The following is a 5,857-nucleotide window of genomic DNA, read 5'->3' as shown; positions in this document are numbered from 1 at the left end:
AGTAACACTATGTACAAAATCTAGTAAAACACTATATAAAATGTAGTAATTTTGAAATAATTTTTTTACTATCCAAGTTTTGAATTTACTACACTATCAAAAAAATTACTATATTTTGTATGCTACGTTACTATATTTTGTATAGATCATTACTAGGGGGTGTAGAATAACCTATTCTACACTCACGCTTAGCTTAGCATATATATATATGTGTGTGTGTGTGTGTAGGAAAATGGTTGTGTACTCCTGGGAGTACGTACTCTCACTCCTCATATACCACATAGATGAATCTTTTATAGCTTATTATTATTTTTAATATACTTCATTAATAATTACTAGATACCCTAAAATGGATTTCATGAAAAAAATCATGTGTGCCTCATATTTTCAAAGGTTTACGTATATACTGATTTGTTTGTACGTGAAAAAGGTATATTGCAAAAAATAGGTCGTAAATGATATTTTTTTCACCAAGACTTGTATTGAGGTATCTTAGAATATTTTAATGAAGTATATTGAGAATGATAAGGGGTATAATCAATACATATACGAGGTATATTAAAAATGAGAATACATACTCACAAGAGTACAGAAAATGAGTCCTCTACGACAAGTAATTTCAAATGAAACAAATAGCACGTACGATCTGTTCAACTGGCCACCACAATCAATCCTTCAACCAAAGTAGACCTAGAGCGGCGTGATCACATCACCACTAAATCAATCACATGGCCACATGATGCGCATACGCTGTGCGCACGTGCTGATTCGTTTCCTGTTCGCCGCGTCCGGCCGGTCACATAAACAACACATGCACGCTCCGCGGTGCCGTGCATGTGTATGACACGTCTGGTACGTGCACGAGCCGTGTCTCGCACTCCATACGCCCCATGCCATCGCCACCACAAGATCCATCGACGTCGTCGTCATGGCATGCTGATGGACGAGCTAAACTCAAACTCTTCGAACACTAGCCGACAGGGCATGGCAGCCGCGCGGAGTACATCCAAGGATATCGGTACGCGGCGTCGTCGTCACGCATGCATGCATAGACCGATCGGTGGAGCTGGGCAGCTGGCGAGAGGTAGCCCACCGGCCGGCCGCTCTGGCTTTAAGGCTTTAGGGCTCCGCCACCCGACCCGATATCTAGTCACCGCGCGCATCCATTCATCCATTCACACAGGCACGTACGGGAAGGAAGACAGCTGCCGTGCCATGCGCACGCGTTGCGTGGGACGCGTGACGTGTGCGCGTCTCGAACGAACAACGAAGCAAGCCGCTACCTATATCTAGCCATCCACAGCTAGTACTACAAGGCTGAGTTGCGTCGATTCACGATCCCGTGTTGCGTGCTGCCGGCCGCGTAGTAGCAATAAAACCAAACGCATTACTGGCCGCCTTGGACCTCCGTCCGTCCTGCTAGCTGGTCACCGGCTACCTAGATCGACGGCTGGTTGCTAGCTGGATTCTCAGGCTGGTCATAGCGAAGAGTAATTTAGACTAGTATCATGCATATGACATTAGTCTAAATTACCATCTTCATAATACAAAATAACATAGGGGGGTGTTTGTTTTCAGGGAATTTTTTATGTAGGGACTAGAAAAAGTCCCTCTTAGAGATTTTTTTTACCAAATGGGAGGGACTCTTTAGGGACTAAACTAGGCATTTTGGGACTAAATAGAGAAGACTCTTAAGGAGAGTCTTTTTTAGGACTTTTTGAGACTTTTCCAACAATGCCCCTCCATGCACCCATTGGCCTGCCATCCCATGGTGTTGTTTAATTGTTATTTTTCTATATACTAGGGGTAACATGATCATTTAATAACCGCTAGGAAGAGACTAGAGACTTTTTAGTCTCTGGAAACAAACAGGAAAGGACTTTTTAGAGACTAGGAACTTTTTAGTTAGGACTAGAAAAAGTTCTAGAACTAGAGAACCAAACACCACCATAATAGTAGTATCATAGATGTCTTCATTTATTAGCTCGTAGACTCATCTTGTCTTGAAAATCATTATGTTACAGTAACATATTATGTTACCACATCTTTTAATTACTTGCCACATAAGTAGAATTTTTTTAAAGTGTGTTATGTTACTAGCTAAATTACTCCCACTATGACTAGCCTCATGAGAAATCGACCAAACCATGTACTACTACGATGATGCGTGTCGTGTGGTGCATGTATACATATCTTCAGGCACCAGTTGACGCAAAAGAGACGAGAAAAACGGGAAAAGGAGAAAAGGTGGCTGCGCGAGCACGAATCGACCGCCCCTACCGCGCGACCTGGCGTCGTCGCCGAATCGACCATGTCCCAAAGGTGCGTGCATGGTCAAGTCAGAAACCATCCATTCCTTCCACACACACATGCTAGAGATCGATGGAGGACGTCGTCGTCACCTTGTGGAGTAGTTGTAGCATGTTGCTTCCAGCTTTTGACATCACGCATGCAAATCCATTGCAACAATTAAGCTTAAGCAAAGTGTGACTGTCATAAAAAATGTGGCTCATAAAATGATCGTCACAAGTATGACAAGATTTGGCAAAAAGTTGAGCCTATAACATATGGACCAAGTGACTAAAAAAATATGGCAAACCATAAGTGTGACAATAAGCCAAACATATGCCTAAGCTATTGTGGTACAACTAAGCTTAGGCGTTGCAAGCTTAGGCTACAAACCAAATAAGCCCTAGATTACTTGGTGATGGCACTAATTAATGATGGTATGGCCCAGCCAAAAGTAAAACTGGCGGGGTGAATTATTAGCTAGCTTTTTTATTGACTGATGCATTATTGGCTAACTTTGTTGACAGTGTGATGATTAAGTTCTTTAACCCTCCGTCGAAGGCAAGTTAGGTCTTAACCATTCTGGAAGACAGAATAACCCGGATGCACACCGCTGGTTAGATATGCGGATTCCTCCGGCCCTTCAGATTATCCAAAGGTTCACTAGACGTGATTTGCTTGATGCTTTGCATCACTTTGCGTCTTTACCAGGGAATGGGATGACACCCCCACAGGAACAGAACATAAGATTAATATTTTTCGATATCATCATGACATGGTTCAAGATAGAAGAGTGATCTCCAGTGAGCAACATGAAGGGAAGAGGAGGAGCAGGTCTCTTATGTACAGTTAAGAACAAAGTGAATTCTACTTTCCGCAACGACTCAGCATAGCTTAAATGGATCAGTTTCTTGTGGTGGAATCAATCCATATGAATTCAAGTCCTAGTCTTCGTATCGATTTCCATATATTTTCTGGATTTACTTCAAGCTTTCTAATATCATATTTTTAGTGTTATATATGTCTGTTGAATACGAAGTGCCTGGTTGACTTCTCCAATCTGCAGGTCTGTCAACTTAGTCTCTCAAAGATGCTTACAGGGTGGCATGGGTTCTCATACATTTTCTTGATTTATTTCAGTTTTCTTACCCTATTCTTTGTGCTCATCGATTACAGGTGCCAGGGTGGCTTCATCAATCTAAAGATTTCTCGAGTTAGTCTCTTGAAGATGGTAATAGGGATAGAGTGTGCGTGTGTTCATAGAGGTGATTGTGTACGCGTGTTGTGAGCATACAATGTTCCTCAGGAAAAATAATCAACTTTGGACCGTGCATTTAAGCCATTTACTCTCTATGCTTAGAGATGATATGAACTTTGGTAGTTGGTGTGTTTCATGGAGGGCTATTGGCTTACTATTAGTGTGATGACTATGACGTCTTCTTCCATGTTGTTTTGCAGCATGGTTTGATTTGTCCGACCCTCTTAACTAGTGGTGATGGATTACAAATATGTACTATGTGGGGGTGATGTTCTAATTGATGTTACTTCAACTATTTCTAAATCTTGTCTCATGGAGCGAGTGACTATTGCGGCCTTCAAAATCTGGTATGGCGAGGGCGTTTGCAGGTGTCCATTTCCTTTACTATTGATTCAATGATATTTCCAATCTCTGATGGGTGGCGTACAATCGAATAAAGAAGAAGACTAGTATGATTTTCATAGTAATTGCTTGTTTTGTATTCAATATTTGTCCATTGTACTGATTTTTTAATATTTATCAGATATAAGATACCCTTTGGGTGTCTTTTAAAAAATTAGTTACTCGTGATTGGAATAAATTAGTTTGGCTCTTTGCAAAAAAAAAAGAGTTAAGCCCAACCATTCTGGAAGAAAGAATAACCCACATTCGGGCCACTATCTGTGCGTTCTTCTGGCTCTTGAGATAATCCAAAAGTTATCTGCACATGATTTGTAACATTCCCGCATCACTTTACCAGAGAATAAAATGACACACTAAAAGGAACAGAACAAAAGATAAATAATGTTTCTAACCAGGACATGGTTGTATCAAGATAGAGGAGTCCTCTCCAGGAAGAAAGGGAAAAAAATGTAGGAGAGGAGGAGGTCCCTTATCTATTTATAAGCATATAATGATTCCACTTGGGCACTTTGCACTATGTATCTGTAAAGGGGTGACATGTTCGACCTACATTTTAATTTTCTTACTACCGCATTGCACTACATTTTAGAAAGCTAATTCCACTTCACAGCTTTTAGTGATTTGAGGTGGCTAACATGTGGGGACAACATTTCGTCCAATGTGTGTTGCCCAGTTAGCCAAGTCCACAGGCCGCGTATGCTAGCACTCACCCCATCTGTAGATATGATGCTAACTTTGTTAACGGTTAATTATTAAATTAGTTTGACCTTTGCAACTAAAATGAAATTAACTGTACTATAACCATTCTGGAAGAAAGAATAACCAGGCGCATGCCACTGTTTAAATCTGTGGATTCGCCCGGCTCTTGAGATTAACCAAAAGTTAAACATGATATGTTGGATTTCCGCATCACTATCCGAGGGAACGGGATGACACCCTACCAGGAAGAGAGCAAAAGACAAATAATTTTTCTAAGCAGGACATGATTCAAGAACGACAAGTCCTCTCCATATGAAAGAAAAAATAAAGACCAAAGGAGGTATATATCTCTGATATAGCTGAGCATATTGTTCATGAGGTCCATATCTCTCCACCTGTCTTCTCAAACGAAAATAAAGTGTCATGTGTCCGTATACAACAACGATCTCTGTCTTTTCAGATAGTAGTACATTATACGAATGCTTGCTTGGCGCTTTGGCAGAAAAGATGAATATAGATGATGAGTGCGAAGCGATTCGCCACACTATGCTCAATCGCTCAGGGTGGCTACTGTCAAGCAAAATACTTGAAGAAATCCACTTGGTTTCTTGCGTACGTCGAAAGAGCCGGCCGCTGGTAGTGCCCCGATCTTTGACAAATCAAAGAAGCGTCGCCCTCACGCCGATCCGGCGAAAGCTGCGACTGCGATGCGGCGGCTCGGTGAGCTCTCCACGGAGAATAAATGATCACGACATACACATTCGCCTGTCGCGTTCGATCGCCCCGCTGGCCTACGTACGTCTTATCCCTGGGTCAAAACTCAGCAGTGGTGTGGTGTTGGTTAGCAGTATGGATAGACATCGCGACGCCATTCCGCCCCGTCGTCGGTGTGCTCTCGATTCGCCGCACGATTTTGACGTGATGGTTGTGCGACCACTCTCAACTATCTACCGGCAGGGATGGTGGCTTTGGTTGGTGATGTGATGCGGAGGCTGTGGGCTGCCAGGAACCGGGTCTTCCGATGAAAAGGAGAGCCAGGGGCGAGGCCGCATGCATGCCTGAGGGAGAGCGACGGAGCACCGGAATTTGTGGATCGATGTTGCACGTCCAGATCTCGGCCGCGCCATCGTGTCGTGCGTGCTGTGTGTATGGCTTTGCTGAAAGGTGTTTATTGTCTCCCTGCTTGCTTAGCAGGCAGTCGTGCGCTCT

This window comes from Triticum dicoccoides, chromosome 7A (assembly GCF_002162155.2).
Source record: "Triticum dicoccoides isolate Atlit2015 ecotype Zavitan chromosome 7A, WEW_v2.0, whole genome shotgun sequence".
NCBI classification, from domain to species: domain Eukaryota; kingdom Viridiplantae; phylum Streptophyta; class Magnoliopsida; order Poales; family Poaceae; genus Triticum; species Triticum dicoccoides.
Note: the sequence above shows the minus strand (reverse complement) of the source record.